Source organism: Calonectris borealis, chromosome 26 (assembly GCF_964195595.1).
Source record: "Calonectris borealis chromosome 26, bCalBor7.hap1.2, whole genome shotgun sequence".
In the NCBI taxonomy this organism is placed as follows: domain Eukaryota; kingdom Metazoa; phylum Chordata; class Aves; order Procellariiformes; family Procellariidae; genus Calonectris; species Calonectris borealis.
This window is the reverse complement of record NC_134337.1, coordinates 98,310-114,905: the sequence shown is the minus strand read 5'-3', so window position 1 is coordinate 114,905 and position 16,596 is coordinate 98,310. Positions and strand designations below refer to the sequence as shown.

The 16,596-nt window shown below is 50.2% G+C and overlaps 1 long non-coding RNA gene across 1 annotated transcript; it reads left to right on the top strand.

Moving 5' to 3' along the window:
- Nucleotides 1-601: 601 nt before the first annotated feature.
- Nucleotides 602-6,640, top strand: LOC142093167 (uncharacterized). Its single transcript, XR_012677312.1, has 6 exons — nt 602-826; nt 2,497-2,555; nt 3,029-3,543; nt 5,609-5,675; nt 6,034-6,226; nt 6,332-6,640. It is a non-coding gene; the product is annotated as an uncharacterized LOC142093167 (long non-coding RNA).
- Nucleotides 6,641-16,596: the final 9,956 nt, after the last annotated feature.

The following is a 16,596-nucleotide window of genomic DNA, read 5'->3' as shown; positions in this document are numbered from 1 at the left end:
GGCGGCGGCGGCGGCGGCGGCGGCGGCGGCGGCGGCGGCGGCGGCGGCGGCGGCGGCGGCGGCGGCGGCGGCGGCGGCAGTCTGAGGTGCCGCGGGCACGGCGGGCTGAGGGGAGACCTGCAGGCTCCGGGGAGGGGGACTGGGGGGAGGCTGCGGACTCCTGGGGGGGCTGAGGAGGGGGGCTGTGCGTCCCGGGGGGGCCGGGGAGTGGAGCTGGGGGGGGCTGTGCGTCCCGGAGGGGGCCGGGGAGGGCGGCTGGGGGGGGCTGTGCGTCCCGGAGGGGGCCGGGGAGGGCGGCTGGGGGGGGCTGTGCGTCCCGGAGGGGGCCGGGGAGGGGGGCTGGGGGGGGCTGTGCGCCCTAGATGCGCTGAGGAGTGGGGCTGTGTGTCCTAGGGGGGCTGGGGAGTGGGGCGGGGGGTGGGGGCTGCAGTCCCCCAAGGAGCTGGGGAGTGGGGCTGTGGGTCCTGGCGGGGCTTGAGAGTGGGGCTTGGGGCTCCCACGGGGCTGGAAAATGGTGTGGTCGGGTGCTGTGAGCACCGGGGGTCCTGGGGCTGGGAGGCACTTGCAAACACCGGGGAGGGGCTGCGAGCATGGGGGGGCACAAGGGTTGCACCAGGGTCCGTGCACGATCACCTCCATTGTACGGGTGTCGATGTGCAGCCAGCCGGGCTGCACGAGGCGCCGTGCGCATGCGCGGTCCCGGGGCGGGGACTACAACTCCCGGCGTGCCCCGCGCGGGCGGTGCGGTGGAGCCGCGCGCTGATTGGCTGCGGACGGTATTTCAACGGGGCGCGCGGCGGGCTCTGCACCCAGGCGGCGGCGCAGCGTGAGTGTGAGGGGCCGCGGGGCCGGGGAGCCGAGGAGTGGGGCTGTGGCGGGGGGGCGGCGGTCCTGCAGGCTTCGGGGACGGGGGCTGGGGGGGCTCCAGGCGGGGGAGGGGCGGGGGGGGGAGGGCTGTGTGCCCTAGGGGGGCCGCGCAGTGGGGCCGGGGCGGGGGGGCGGGGGGGGGGCGCTGTGTGCAAACAGACCCTCCCTGCGAGTTCCCACTGTCGCCCCGTGGGGCCGGGGACCCCCCAGCCCTCCCTGCAGGCAGACGGGCAGCCTGTAGGCAATGGAGGCCGCCCGCCCCAGCGAGGTGCTCGAGCCTGGGGGCTTCACGGGCCGAGTCGAGGGAGGAGCTGCTGGAGAGAGGGCTTAGAAACGGCCTTCTGCCCCCGAAACTGCTGGAGCATTTGAAGGGGAGGGACAGGTCCACCCCAGGGCCCCAAGGGGAAGACCTCGGAGCAGGGACTTGGGGTTGTTCCAGGAGCAAAAGCTGGTCCCAGCCAGCTCGCCTCTGCTCCCCCGGCACCGGGATCGGACCTTTCAGCCCTGTTTCTGCCCGAAGCATCACACAAGCGCTTGCCCTCCCCCGGGGCATCTTTGGGCCTTGAGAACAGGTGCAGCAGCTGGGTTTTTGGGCTCAGAAATGGGCGCCAAGTGAGCTGGTTTGGGGGCCCAAAGCAAAAGCCGGTTTGGCCGTTTGTGCGGGGGGGTGGGAGGGCATTGGGGCTGCAGGGGAAAGCAGGGGGTGGGCAGGGTGCGTGGACCCTCCCCGGGGGTGGGGGTCTGGTCCTGCTGGACCTCGAAGTGCGGGAGGCCGGCATGCACCAGGCCCAACTCAACGTCTGCGGTGGTCTCTGGGGGGAAGAGGTGGTCTCTGCTTTTCAGACCCCGCACGCCCTCTTCGAGTCCAGCTCTTGCTTGTCGACTGCTTCGAATAGTTATTAACTAATTAGTCGTACAAACTAATTGGTATTTATACAATGTACAACTATGATATTTTATCCTAATGGTCAAGTTTTGACAGCGATTGGTTTACGACCTTGTCAAAAGCCCAGGCTGTTGCAAATAGCTGGAGCTTGTAAGGAGAAGGAGCTGAAATCAACGGTGCAGAGCTGGAGCTTCAATTAGCCAGAACCGTCGCAAGCAGGAGCTGGAACGAGACAGGGTGTCCGCTGTCTGGGGCATGCCTTAGCCAGAGGCAAAATTACCAGCAGCTGTAACGAGCAGGAGCTGCGATTCGCTGCAGTGTCTGTTTGCCGGAGCATCCGTCGGCCAGACTGCACTCCCAGCACGGCTGAAGAGCAGCCAGGCGCAGGCAGGGCTGTCCCCAGCAAGGCGCTCCGAGCGGCAGGGAGGCGAGTTGTCCTTCTGCCAGCGGGGAGCCCGGCCTCTTCCCTCAGGGATTAAATCCACGCCACGCGTGGATCCGCTCTCTTTGCGTGGAGGGTCTCTCCCGGACCCGTTCCCGAGGGCTGAAGCGAGGTCCCCCGGGGGGCAGGCGGCAGCACGAGGCGGCGGTGTCTCCCCGGTACCCGGCAAAGGGGAGCGAAACCGGCCGGCTGGAGCTCCCAGGGTGCACAGCCCGGCCCCGCACGGAAGAATCCTTCCCTGGGTTTTCACCGTTGGCTGGGTGTGACAAACAGGTTCATTTTGTGCCTCCTCTTTTCCCAGCGTCACCTTCTGCGTCACGTGAAGAAAATCCTGCGTGGTTGACGCCGCTTGCTGCTCAGGTAATGGCACGTGTGGGGCCGGGGGAGCCGGGAGAAACATTGGCGCGTTCAAGGACGCTGCAGATGCTCCATGTCAAACCCAGGGAAAAGGCAAATTTGCTGATGGTGCAGAAAAGCTGATGAACAATTGCCGTGAACAGAGCGTGCCTACGTACCCTCGTTAGCGTAACTAACCCTGGGTAGTTACGAGTGTTTTCCTTTCAGGGAAAAGAATGAGCTTTCATCTATGAAAAATTAAGAGCTGCCTGTGTCCTTCTTTAAGTTCAAGTGTTTCTCTTCTGTTTGTTCATACTGATTTTATGGGCAGGTTGGAAATAGCCTTCTATTTTTATAGGCATAACTCAATTTGTAGTACTACGTGGTGTCAGGGTAGTTAATTTTTGAGCACCCAGGTACCACTAGAAACGTAATGAATGAGACACGATGGAAACTGATATTTAAACTTGATTTTTACTTGATTTTTTTTTCATTAGAGTGTTGATGGCACGTTGTCCTGTGGCTCAATCCACGTTCTGTTCAGTGGAGTCTTCAGTCTAGGACTTCCAAGGGAAAAAGTTGGTCCTTCCAAAAAAGGGCTAGTCATTCATAGGATCGAGGTATAGACTTGGCGAGCCGCTTAAGTACGTGATCAGAATTAAAGCCGAATGTCGCTTCATGTTGCTGCTGTTGGCCTTCACTTTTGTTAATTTCCCCGCTGCTCCGTCATGGTTGGGAGCTCTGAATCATCATTTTTTTCACTCCTAACGCATTTTTCTCCCCAAGGAGAGGCTACGTTTAAAAGTTACTTAGTTTCCTCGCAAATGCATCGGTCAATAAAACGGAGTTATGATTATTAAAACCACACAAATGACACCAGTCTTACAGATCTGGACTATTTCTGAACACGTGTTCATCACGTGCAGATGTCATCGGGATACGGATCATCTGCACTTCGTGCTCTGATGAGACGATCAGCTGAGACAGGGACGAGCTCCAAAAGAAAAAAAACGTACAAGGTCAAGGTTTTGTTTTGTTGTTGGTTTTTGTGGGCTTTTTGTGTTTGTGTTATTTTTTGGTTTGTGGTTTGTTTTTTTTTTTTAAAAAGAGCGCGAAGTTGACAGGTGGCAGCCTGCAGAGCTCTCTTGCTGCCTGACCTCTCTTTTTCTTCTCTGTCACTCCTCTTTCGTGGCTGTAATTTTCACTCGGGTAGTTTTAGAAGAGCGATTTAGTTCCTCGCCTGTGTAAATGTGCTGGTAATTCCTGGAAGGTAAATGCTTGAACCGGTAGCGAATAACTTGGCTACAAGTAGAATTTCTGAAGGAAGAACAACAACAGCAGGAAGCAAGTAGCGAGTTACCACAAATTTGTGTGTGTCAAACACATCAAAGTTTTATTGCCAAACATTGTTTGGCAATGTGTTCCAAATGGCTCGTTTTGGTAAGCATAAATTTTCAGGAAGTTCAGGGTTGTGTGTGGAAAAACGTGCCCCTCTGTCTAGGTGTCCTGCTACGTAAATAGCATCAGTCAGTAGCACATCCAGCGGCAGGGCTGTTGTTCCCTGCTCTCGATATTGCCGTAGTAGTGTTGTGATGTTTCGACCTAAGAGGCGGGTTTAGGAATGGAAGGAGAATGCCTGCGTTCTGTAAGGGCTACGAATGCCGACCCTTTTCTCTGCCTGCTGCTTTCCTGTGCGTGAGATGAAACTGTATTTTTTTTCTCCCTTGTTCCCGGTAGAAATATTTCTGAAGCTGTCGCTGCTGTGGGTTTGCAATTTGCGTTACTGCGTTTTTGTAGAGTTCTAGTCACGGATCGTTTCTGCCGCGGCAAAGTGTCAAGATACGGTTTTCAGTTTAAAGCTTCAGAAGCTGCATTCGCTGAAATCGGAGTAGGTGAAGCTGGTTGTTGTGGTTTAACCCGGCAGGCAGCTAAACACCACGCAGCTGCTCGCTCGCTCCCCTTGCCCCCAAAGTGGGGTGGGGGAGAGAATCGGAAAAAAAAGTGAAGTTCGTGGGGTGAGGTAAAGACAGTTTAATGGGACAGAACAGGAAGGGGAAACAATCATAACGATAAAAGAATATACAAAATAAGCGACGCACAATGCGATTGCTCACCGCCCGCCGACTGATGCCCAGCCGGTCCCCGAGCGGCAGTCGCCGCCGCCCGGCCAACTCCCCCAGCTTATGTACTGAGCGCGACGTCATATGGTATGGACTGTCCCTTTGGCCGGTTTGGGTCATCTGTCCTGGCTAAGGTCCCTCCCAGCTTCTCGCTGGCAGGGCATGAGAAGCTGAAAAGTCCCCGACTGGCGTAAGCGCTACTTAGCCACAACTAAAACATCAGCGTGTTATCCACGTTTTTCTCGTCCTAAATCTAAAACACAGCGCTATACCAGTTACCAGGAAGACAATTAACTCTATCCCAGCCGAAACCAGGACACTGGTCTTGCGCATGATCCTGCTGTGCTCGCAGGGGTGCTCAGTGGCTCCTCATCAAAACAGCGAGGTGTGTGTGGACGTCCGTAGGGTTGCGCTAGGGGTCTGGGGGCGTTATGTATTTTTGCTGTTGGAAGACGGAATAGAGCGTGTGCCTGTTAAATCTAATGATGGTCGAAGGTTGGGAGGGACCCTGAGCAGGTTTGGTGGCACAACTGCAGTTTTCAAAGATCTCGACTGTTTGGAGAAACGGCCTGGAAAAAAGGATTCCTCTTTTGCAGCGAGTTCGCGAGGACAGACGGGTCGCCGTACTCTTTAACAAAAATACTCAACTTGGGACGTATAGGGTGAGGAAATCGCGGCTCTACTTAGGCTTGAGAAAACGTACGTAGGTGTCTGTGCCTGTCACCTGCGCGTCTCTAGGCAGGTGAGTTCTAGCGAAACTAAAGCTGCCGATGAGCCAAAAAAAAAGGCACGGTTGTCTAAAACATGCAGAAGCTCTAGTGGCCTGTCTCAACAACTGCACCACAGATGATGCCAAATACTTTCTTCTCCACTCAGTTGTAGTCTTCACAGAAAAGGAAGCTTTGTGCTAAACGTGTTTTTGTGTTTGTTTTTTTTTTTTTTTTCCTTTCCTCTCAGCAGAATGTCAACTGCCGTGAAAGTACGAGACAGATGGAAAGGATCCATAGTGGTCTGCAAGTACAAGGTATGCCTGTGATATGTGTCTGCATTTTTCCTAAGGTGCTTGTAGTGTGGACTTTACAGTTAACACGAAGAATGTGGCAGCTCTCCTTCTATCTGATTTTTTAACATGAAATATTTTAACACAAATACTAAAAATAAAGGTCTGTTCTGGAGCGTGGTACACCTATTCAAGGCTTGTTTTCCTTCGTCTATTTTCTCTTCCTGAAAGCAGAGTCTTCTGTTTCTGTGTGCTTGCTATTAAAGGGTGCTGTGAAAATAATGTTGGACTAGAAGAGGAAAGGAACCGTTTGTAAGAGTTCGGATGTTCGGGAGAAACAGGCTTTGTTTTCATGATAAAAGCTTTATGCTTTTTCAGTCAGTGTTTAAAATACCTTACAGGAGCACTCGAAAACCTTACTGAGATACTAGCATCTGTGCTAAAAGCAATCAAGGTCAAAGAAGAGGCGTGGACAACACGGGACAAATCGGCGTCGCTTCGGTGTGTTTTCCAGGCTTTCCCGAGAAGCGGTAGCAGCCTCGTAACTAGCGACAGAGAGTCCTGATGTGTTTTTGGTGAGTTACTGCTACTATCGCGTCCTTTTTCCTTAACCTGCAGCGCGTAATTTTGACTTTGGTTGGAAAGAGATTTTCCAGAATGGAAATCTTTCTCATTCAAAGGAGTTGCCTTTTACGAACTTCCCATCAGAATGGATCTTCAGCGATGACGTGCTTGGCAGTAGAAGTCATCCGCAACGAGACTTTTCGCTCTCTCTGGAAAAAAAAAAGGGGTAAGTCGATTTCCTTGCAAGGACCCAAGCGCAGCACATCTTCCAATAGTCAACGTATGGCTGATCTTTGGTTCTCGGGTGTAACGGTCGAGAGATCGTAAAGACGCGTTCCTCTGCACGCTTGGGTACAGCCAACAGCATTAGCAAACCTGCCAGTCCTTTTTGGTAGCCTTATGTATTGCAGCACCGGGGATTTGATATTCCCCACCGCCTGCCCCCACCCCCCCCCCCCCCCCCCCCCCCCAAAAAAAAGTAAAACCATATGGGAGATCTCTTATCTCACTGATTTTTCTATCATAAATGAAATTTTAAAAAGAAAGTTAAAATTGTCTAATTTCCAAACTGACTTGCATTGTTTAAACTGCAACTGCCAAATAGCTGTAGCGTATAATTTATTAGGTGTACTTAAGCAGTTGGGTAGTTGCTCTAAACGTTTAAAAAGAGAGGCAGCTGAACGTTACGGGTTTTTTTCCCAATCTTTTGGCAGAGTGCTCTGAAGTACTTTATTTCTGTCTCGCTTTCGACGGCGCGTTTCCCCGGCAGTTTGGTAGCATCGGTCTCGGCGCAGCTGGCCAGGCGTCCCTCCTAGTCATGTCACACACGCAAAACCCCTGGTCAAACGATAGCTGTGTAGCTTGGGGGTAGATAATTTAACGGTATGAATTCACAGCTACGCAATTTCAATTAACGCAAAAGGAAAATCAAATATTTTTATAGTATGAGTCTTCTCATTGTACGTATGTAAGTGTGCGCACGCCTTTTTAGCATAAAATGAATTGCTGAGATTTGTTCTTTCTTTTTCATTTTACTCTTCCAAGTTTTACACTTCACTTCCAGCTTTATCGGCCAAGCGAGCGAGATGCGCAGCAGCAGCAGCAGCAGCGCAAGGGCTGGAGCTGTGGCGGCGGATCCGTGAGCGTAGATGCTGATTACGGCGCGCCCTTGTCCTGCAGCCTCACGGGGTTATCTCCCGGCAGCGGTGCTGTAAGGAAGGGACGAGGCGTTTTCCGACACCAGCGAGAGCGTTTACTTCTCTGCTAAGGACGTGTTCAGAATCGCGTCGATTAGTCCTCACGTGGATTTTAAGCGTTCGAATCGCTCGAGCTTTTAAAGGCCGTGTTGTATTTCGAGCTGACCCGTTTGCCTGGCACCCTCCTTTAGCTCGACTGCTACCCTCTCCCTTATCCTGACCGAATTCCTCTGTTGCCTTCGGTGCTGTTTTTTTAACGTGCTGAAATGCCAGTTGGGATTTTTGTTTTTCAGATGCCTCGCTGTGAGCGTCCCGTGGTGCTCAGGAGAGACCCCCAGCCCAGGTTTGCCTGCCGGTCGTTAGGCGTGCTGAGGGTAAGGGGCCGGCGGGCAGCCTGCGGGACGGGGGCTGGGGGGGGCTGCAAGCGTTTGGGGGGGCCGCCCCTCCTTTATCTTTCTAGCAGAGCCCCCCTTTTTGGCGGGGGTGCGTGCGTACATACGTAAATGGTATTATTAAAGTAACGAGCTGCCGGTTGGGGCCGTTTCCCTCGTTTTGTGTCTTTTTGGGGGGGTGAATAAAAAGGGGGGGTTGGGGGGCCTGGAGGGGTGATGATGTCATTTGGGGCACCCCAGCATCACCACGGGGGTGATGATGCCGTGGAGGAGCAGGTGAGTGGGGAATGGGGGGTCATGGGGGTCCGTGTCCCCCCCCTCTCCCCCCCCCCCCAAAGGGGGTCACAGCCCAAATTGCCTGAAAATTCATGGGGGGGGTTTCAAAAATTTTTAAAAACTGTAAATATATCTGTGAGGCCTCGAAATAGAAAAAAATCTCTCCTTGTTACATATATTGAAAAATAATATTAATTTATATGTACAAAAGGATTTCAAAATAAGAACCTATATCTGCCCTATTATGTACAGGATTTTAGAGTATAAAAAAATTCGAAAGACGTATATAGGGTTTTAAAATACAAAAATAACTCACGTCTCTATAAATTAAAAAATAAAGAACTTCCAAATGCAAAAAGGATGATACATTTTATACATGAAGGAATTTAAAATAGAAAAAAGTCTGAATAGATACCGCTATCTACACTTACTACGTGTTACATAGAGAGTCTACATAGACATTATATGTAATCTAAGAGATTATGTACAAGTGTAAATAGATATCTAAGTCTAAAATCTAAGTCTATAAAGATATAGGTGTAAATATATGTAAGTGTAAATAGAGAAGTCTATAAAGACATTTAAGTGTTCAAAATATGTAAGTCAACAGATCCATAGTCTGAGCAGGTATTATATATAATAAGTGGGAAATAGGGGGATATAAGTGAAACATAAATATATTCACTAAATATATATATAGAGATATGTGTAAATACGTTAAGTGTAAATGTCTATGATAATAAGGTTTTTAAAATGCAAAGAAACCCTGTTTATAGAAAGGATTTTAAAACTCGACACACCCCACGCCCCGCCCCCGAAACACCTCTCTATTGAAGATATAAAAGCGCTTTCAAAAGCTGCCTCTTCCCTGTTCTCCTTTTCCACCTTTTCCCATCCTGATTGGGGGCCAGTTCCCCCAACAGGGACTTTCCCCTGCAGGGCTGCGCACGCAGAGCGGGACCTGCTGCCGTGGCATAAAAATACCACAAAACCCCTAATTCGGGGCCTGCAAGCGGTGGGAAAAAAAAAGCCCGCAATTTTGGGGGAAAAATACCCAACTTGGAGCTCCCGGGAAAGCCAAATCCGCCTGGATTTGGGCAGTCAGAAAGCCCCATTTTCACGCACAAAACGAAAAAGCAAAAACCACCAATTTTTGTTGTGAAAAAGCGTTGAAAAACCTCCAAATGGTGGAATGTTTTGGAAAAGGAAAAAACCCCAATTTTGATATTATGGAAAAGCAAACAACCCCCCGATTTGGGGAAGATTTGGGGTGAAACACCAGCCACTTGAGGGGCATCGCTCGTGGTTATCCAGCGAGGTTCGGTCATCGGGAACGGATTATCTGTTGCGGGTTATCCCAGGCGAGTTTTCTGCTTGTGGGTGGTCCCGGGTGGACCCCCTGGCGTAGGTCCCCCCCCGCCCCTCCCGGTGTCCGCCCCGCCTTTCCCCTGCGAGGTTTTTCCCCCCGTGCGAGGTTTTCCCTGTGACGCGCCCCCCGTATCCCCTGCCCTCCTACCTCGTGCCCGCACTGCCCTCCTCTCTCCTCTCTCTCCTCCCACCCCCCGTGTTCCGCACTGCCTCCCCGTAACCCCTCTGCCCCGGACCCCTGGGGTGCTGCCTGCCCCGCCAACCTGCCCGTTGCCCCCCGCCCAAACTCTGGCACCCCCCTCCCGCTCCCCCGCACCCCACTCCCACCCCGCTCTCCCTCCTCCTGCATTTTGGGTTTGTGCTGAAAACGGCGTCGGTGACGCGGGGCTGCGTGAGTTCCTGCTAAGCAGCGCTTGCACGGCGCCGGGGGCTGTTCTGCTCCTCGCCCGCCCTGCCGGCGAGCGGGCTGGGGGTGCGCGAGGGCCTGGGAGGGGGCACCGCTGGGAGAGCTGACCCCGGCGGACCCAGGGGATGTTCCAGACCCTACGACGTCAGGAAATAAAACTCGGGGGGGGTGAAAGGGTGAACGAGAAGGGATGAGTGATTAAAGAATTGAAACTATGGGCGAAATGACTTAGTACATTAGTTGCAACATTTTTGTAAGGCTCAGCGGAGGAATCGCAACAACAGTTCCTGATAAGAACCAGGAGTTTGTTCGAAGCCAGTTGAAACCAACCCTGTGATTTGGGTAAAGGCCAAGGAACAACTGAGTCTGTTTTCCGCAAGTCAGTTTTGGCGAGCCAGGCAGGAGATTTCTTTGCTTCACTGCGGGATCGGCTGAGAAGCGGACGCCCCTGGGCGCGCCCCGAGCACTTTCCTCGGAGGGGACTCCACTACCAGCCGCTCACCCTGGGAGTAGATAAGAACCTCCTGAGCCCGCGGAAAGGAAAGGGGCCTGTTTTTAGGAGAGGGGCCTGTAAGTCGTACGCGTGGCCGGGGCTGCTGGTAAATCGCGCAGAGACGTCTGGCGTGCAGCATAGTCCCCGTATGGTAGGAGGGTACCCTGCACGGTAATAGGGGGATCCGCTGACCGATAGAGCGGCCGCTAGCGATCTTGGGAGTAGATCGAGTGGATCCGAGGTTTTCGCTGCATCCCAGTGTTGGGAACCAGGACGGACCTGCTAATGACTGGTATATAAGAAGCAGGAGAAGGGTAAGCGAACCTCCCCGCAATTGCGGTTGGGCTATTTTTATATTTGCAGCTGCTGGAGGGATAACAGCCAGAATATGAATTGTATGCTTTATCTATGAAACGCCCGGGTATTTTATGTTAGAACCATTTGTGTGTTTGGGACGCAGCGCAGCTGCGGAGTGAGTGCAGAGTTTTGTTTTGTGACCTTCGCGAGGAGAGCGGCTGGCAATTATGTCTTTGTCTTTATGTGTGCGTAATGTATGGAAAGATTGAAAGATTGTAAATGTCTCTATATGTTAATGAAGGAGCAAGACTGAGGGGATCGCTTCTTTGGTGGTTTGGACTCGAACCCTGGGAATATTTAAACGAAGGAGGGAATTGGATAAGGAGGGAGTTACGAAATGGGTAACACTCAAAGGGAAATCTCGAAGAAAAGCCCCTTAGGCTGTGTGCTTGCCCATTGGAAGGATATTGTTGGAACTGGAGGGACAGAAAGTAAAAAGACTCTCATTAAGTATTGTAACCAATGGTGGCCGTTGTATAAATTGGAAAGTGAGGCTAAATGGCCATTCAATGGATCTATAGATTACAATACTCTCTTACAATTGATGCTGTTTTTAAGAAGGGAAGGGAAGTGGGATGAAGTTTCATATGCAGATATGTTTTTCACCTTCCGAAATCATCCGGAGTGGCAAAGGGACTGCGGGATGGTGCTGCCGCAGGACCCTATGGTACTTGCACTTGAGCGAGAAAATAACAAAAAATCTGAAAGTAAATTGAGACGATGCTGTTCGGCGTGCAGTATTGGGCATCGGTGTATTAAAGTAAACAAAATCCATCAGGCACCGGAGCCAGACTTGACTGACCTGTTTAAGCCTCCCCCTCGACCACAGGAACGGGGTGCGGACTCGGACGAAACTTCCACTCCCCCGGATAGCCCAGTATCTTCCCGCACCAGAAAGAAATCTGTCCCGACAGCCTTGCAGGCACCCCTGCGAGAAGCGGTAGGACCCGAGGGTGGGACAATGCTAATCAAGGTACCTTTTTCCACTACTGACTTAGGGGAATGGAAAAAAGTTGCAAAGGATTATAGGAGTGATCCGATAGGGGTAACCAAGCATTTTCAGTTTATAATAAAACAGCACAACCCTGATTGGAGGGACATACAACTGCTATTAGAATATATGACAGAAACAGAGAAGCAGTTGATTTTAAAAACAGCAGGAGATTTGGCTGAGGATCACTACAAAATCACAAGAGAGGATGTAAAGGAATTTTTCCCCCTCCAGGATCCAAAATGGGACCCAAATAGATCAGCAGATATAGAAAAACTACAAGGCTATCAAGAGTGGATCTCAAGAGGAATGGAAAGGGCCATCCCCAAAACTATAAATTGGTCAGTTTTGTATGCAGTGAAACAGGGTCCCTCTGAGTCCCCATCCGAATTCCTGGATCGATTGAGAGATGCAATGCGCCGTAATACGCCACTGGACCCTGGGTCTGAAGTAGGGATACAACAGCTAGTTTCTTTGTTTCTAGGTCAGTCCACCGGGGACATTAGACGTAAGCTCCAGAAGTTACGCACTACAGAAAGCAGGAATTTGGAAGTATTGTTGGATGAAGCGTGGAGAGTGTTTAGCAATAGAGAGGAGGGTTATAGGCAAGGGCAGAGGAGAATAATAGCGGCTGTTAGGGAAGAGGAAGAAAGGATACCTAGGCGGCTAGGCAAAGATCAGTGTGCATTTTGCAAAAGAATTGGTCATTGGAAGAATGAATGTCCGGAGAAATGGAGAAGGAAGGAAAAGGAGTGGAATAATCAGAAGAGGAGGATAGTGGCCCATGTGAAAAAGGACTGATGGGAACCGGGGGAATCTACCCTAGCGGATCCACTGGTTATAATGCAGCTAGGGAAGGAGCAAAAGAAAGTGGAATTTCTGGTTGACACGGGGGCAACGTATTCGGTTTTGAATCAAGCCTTGATGCCCCTGGGAAGTGACTGTATCATGGTAAAAGGGGCAACTGGCCAAAGTGAAAAGGCATATTTTTGTGAACCTCTGAGATATAAACTGGGAAAACAATGGGGCATCCACACATTTCTGTACATGCCTAACTCCCCAAAAGCACTTCTGGGGAGGGATTTATTGGAACAATTGGGTGCAATAATTAAATTTGAAAAGGGAGAAATTACTCTGGAGGTAAATGACCAGCAGTATATCCAAATAATGAGTTTATCCCTAACTAGTGTTCCTACAGAAGGAAAAATCAGCGAAGAAATCATGAACCAGGTATATCCCGGGGTATGGGCCACCGATGTGCCCGGGAAAGCAAAGAATGCTTCACCTGTTGAGGTTAAGCTCAAAGACGGACGACAGCCGGTAAGAATCAAACAATATCCCCTAAGGAAGGAGGACAGGGAGGGAATTCAGCCAATAATAGAAAAATTTTTGCAACTGGGATTATTAAAGGAATGCGAATCCGACTTTAACACTCCCATACTACCTGTCCGTAAACCCGACGGGTCATATCGGGTGGTCCAGGACCTACGGGCTATAAATAAGATAACTGAGGATCTCTACCCCGTAGCGGCTAATCCGTATACTCTGTTAACTGTATTAACGCCTGAGCTAACTTGGTTTACTGTTTTAGACCTGAAGGATGCCTTCTTTTGCCTCCCTCTCCATAAAGCCAGCCAGAAAATATTTGCATTCGAATGGGAAAACCCCAAAACCGGTCGCAAGACTCAACTCACCTGGACGGTGTTGCCACAAGGATTTAAAAATAGCCCTACGATTTTTGGCAATCAGCTTGCAAAGGACTTGGAATAATGGGAAATCCCGTCTGAAAAGGGAAAACTGCTACAATACGTGGATGGTATCCTGATTGCCACCGAAACAGAGAATGATTGTATCACCTGGACGGTGAGTCTATTAAATTTCTTGGGGCTCCAAGGGTACCGGGTGTCTAAGAAGAAAGCCCAAGTAATACAGCGCAAGGTGATTTATTTGGGCTATGAAATCAGTGCTGGACAAAGGACTTTGGGACAGGCCCGAAAAGAAATAATATGCCAAACTCCGAGACCGCAAACGGTGAAGGAGTTACGAACTTTCCTGGGGATGACTGGGTGGTGCCGACTGTGGATCTACAACTATGGACTGCTTGTTAAACCCCTGTATGCACTAACGACCACTGAGCAGAAACCCCTTAAATGGAACGAAGAGACCATACGGGCCTTTGAGCTGCTAAAAAAGGCCCTGATGTCGGCCCCAGCCTTGGGACTCCCAGATGCAAGTAAGCCATTTTTCCTTTTTTCCCACGAGAAGCAGGGGATTGCCCTAGGCATATTAGCTCAAGATCTGGGCCCATATCGACGAGCAGTTGCTTACCTTTCCAAACAATTGGATGCAACTGCAAAGGGTTGGCCTGGATGCTTGCGAGCGATCGCGGCCGTAGTACTAAACATCCAGGAAGCCCGAAAATTCACCCTGGGCCAGAAAATGACTGTGTTGGTGTCCCATACAGTATCTGCAGTACTAGAAGCGAAAGGTGGACACTGGCTTTCCCCACAAAGATTCTTGAAATACCAGGCTATAATGGTAGAACAAGATGATGTGGAGATTGTAGTCACTAACATTGTCAATCCAGCCTCTTTCCTCAGTAAAAACACAGGAGAACCAGTGCATCATGACTGTCTGGAAACCATAGAAGCAACATATTCGAGCCGTTCGGACCTGAGAGACAGTCCTATGGAAAACACGGAAAATTGGTTCACGGATGGAAGCAGCTATGTCCTAAGTGGTAAAAGACATGCCGGATATGCCATTACCACCAGTCAGGAAGTAATAGAGTCAAGGCCTTTGCCCATGATTACCTCTGCACAGAAGGCAGAAATAATTGCTCTAACTCGCGCCTTGGAATTGGCCCGAGGCAAAGCTGCGAATATCTATACAGACTCGAAGTATGCCTTTGGAGTTGTACATGCGCATGGAGCAATCTGGAAGGAGAGAGCATTACTGAACACACAGGGTAAGAACATCAAACATGCAGAGGAGATCCTGAAACTGTTGGAGGCAGTCCAACTCCCTGAGAAAGTGGCGATCATGCACATTAAAGCGCACCAGAAGGTGAATTCGGAGTTGGAAAGAGGAAATGAGCTGGCGGACAGAGAGGCAAAACAGGCAGCCAAAGCAAAGGTGAAAACAGAAGGAGCTTTAGTCCCTGACAGGCGAATCTCCCTAGAAGGTAAGCCAGAATATACAAAAGAAGATCAAAAGCTTATTACAGATTTAGAAGGGACATATAATAAAGAGGGGTGGGCTCTCACCCCACAAGGGAAACTAATCATTCCCTCCTATCTAACATGGTCTCTGATAAGGGAGGAACATAAGAAGAGACATTGGGGGGCAGAAGCCTTATATAAACATCTAATTAGAGAGATCGTAGCCAGAAATCTATACACCACTGTGAGACAAGTAACTCAACAGTGCGATCTTTGCCTCCAGATTAATCCCAAGAATACCCCCAAACCAGAAATGGGCCAAATTGGGAAAGGCAACGGGCCTGGACAACAATGGCAGATCGACTTTTCAGAACTCCCAAGAAAAGGGGGGTATCGATATTTATTGGTGTTGACTGATACCTTTTCAGGTTGGCCAGAGGCATTCCCTACCAGAACAGCCAAGGCTCGGGAGGTAACTAGAACATTAATACAAGAAATAATACCACGTTTTGGGGTTCCAGCAACCATATCTTCTGACAGAGGACCACATTTCATCTCAAAAGTAGTACAACAAATTAGCCGCCATTTGGGCATAGATTGGCAGCTTCATACCCCATATCGCCCTCAGTCAAGTGGCCAAGTAGAAAAAATGAACCACTTAATCAAACAGCAGATCGTGAAATTGGGACAGGAAACTAACTTGGCCTGGCCTCAGTCTCTTCCTTTGGCTCTTTTGCGCATACGAACTAGGCCAAGAGCAAGAGAAGGACTGAGCCCTTTTGAAATCTTGTATGGACGACCCTGTAGAATACAGAAAGGGATGTCTACACAAGTTGGAGATGAAATCATGACCTCCTATATGGTGGCATTAGGCAAACAACTCAGTAAAATTGAGAAGCATGTGGTTGGGACTCGAAGTAGGGGTTTGGATGGGCCTGTACATAACATACAACCTGGGGACTATGTGTATATAAAGTCTCTTACAGAAAAGACTTTGGAGCCACAGTGGGAAGGACCATTCCAGGTACTCCTTACCTCCTTCACGGCAATCAAGATTGAAGAACAGAGCGCCTGGATCCATCATACCAGAGTGAAAAAGGCCCCTCGGTCACTATGGAAATCAACGCCAGCTGGGCCCCTAAAATTACGCTTTCAACGAAAAATGGGTATTCATGGGTATTCATCGTAGGTATAATAGGACTATGGGCAAGAACAGTTTATATGTGGGAAAGTAATACCTTTTTACAGCTCCATAATAAAATCGCTGGAGTTATGAATTGGACTAATTGCTGGATGTGTTCACACCTGCCAAAGAGTCTAGGTAGTGGTCATCCCGTAATTGCCACAATTTTCTCAAATGATTCTAGAATAACCAAGGCGTTTCAGAACATGTCCCTTAAAGAATACATAGATGTTGGACAAGAGAGTCTAAACTGGATGATTGATTTAAGCTCCTTGTGGAACCGTACCCAAGGAGTGCCTTGTGTTCAGAGGTGCCGAATAGAGAATATTACAGGAATGGAGAGCAATATAGGGGTAATCGCACGAGTAAAGGGTGCGAAAATTTGAAATTTGAAATAGGAGATTATCCCAATTGCACCTCGTATATTAGTTATGGAAGTGCAAATATGTGGGCTAGCAAACAAACTAGACGAAGAAGTAATACTACTCCCAAAGGCTGGCCCACCCCAGTTGGACGAGGGCGGTACTGGATTTGTGGATCCAAGGGATATAAAGTATT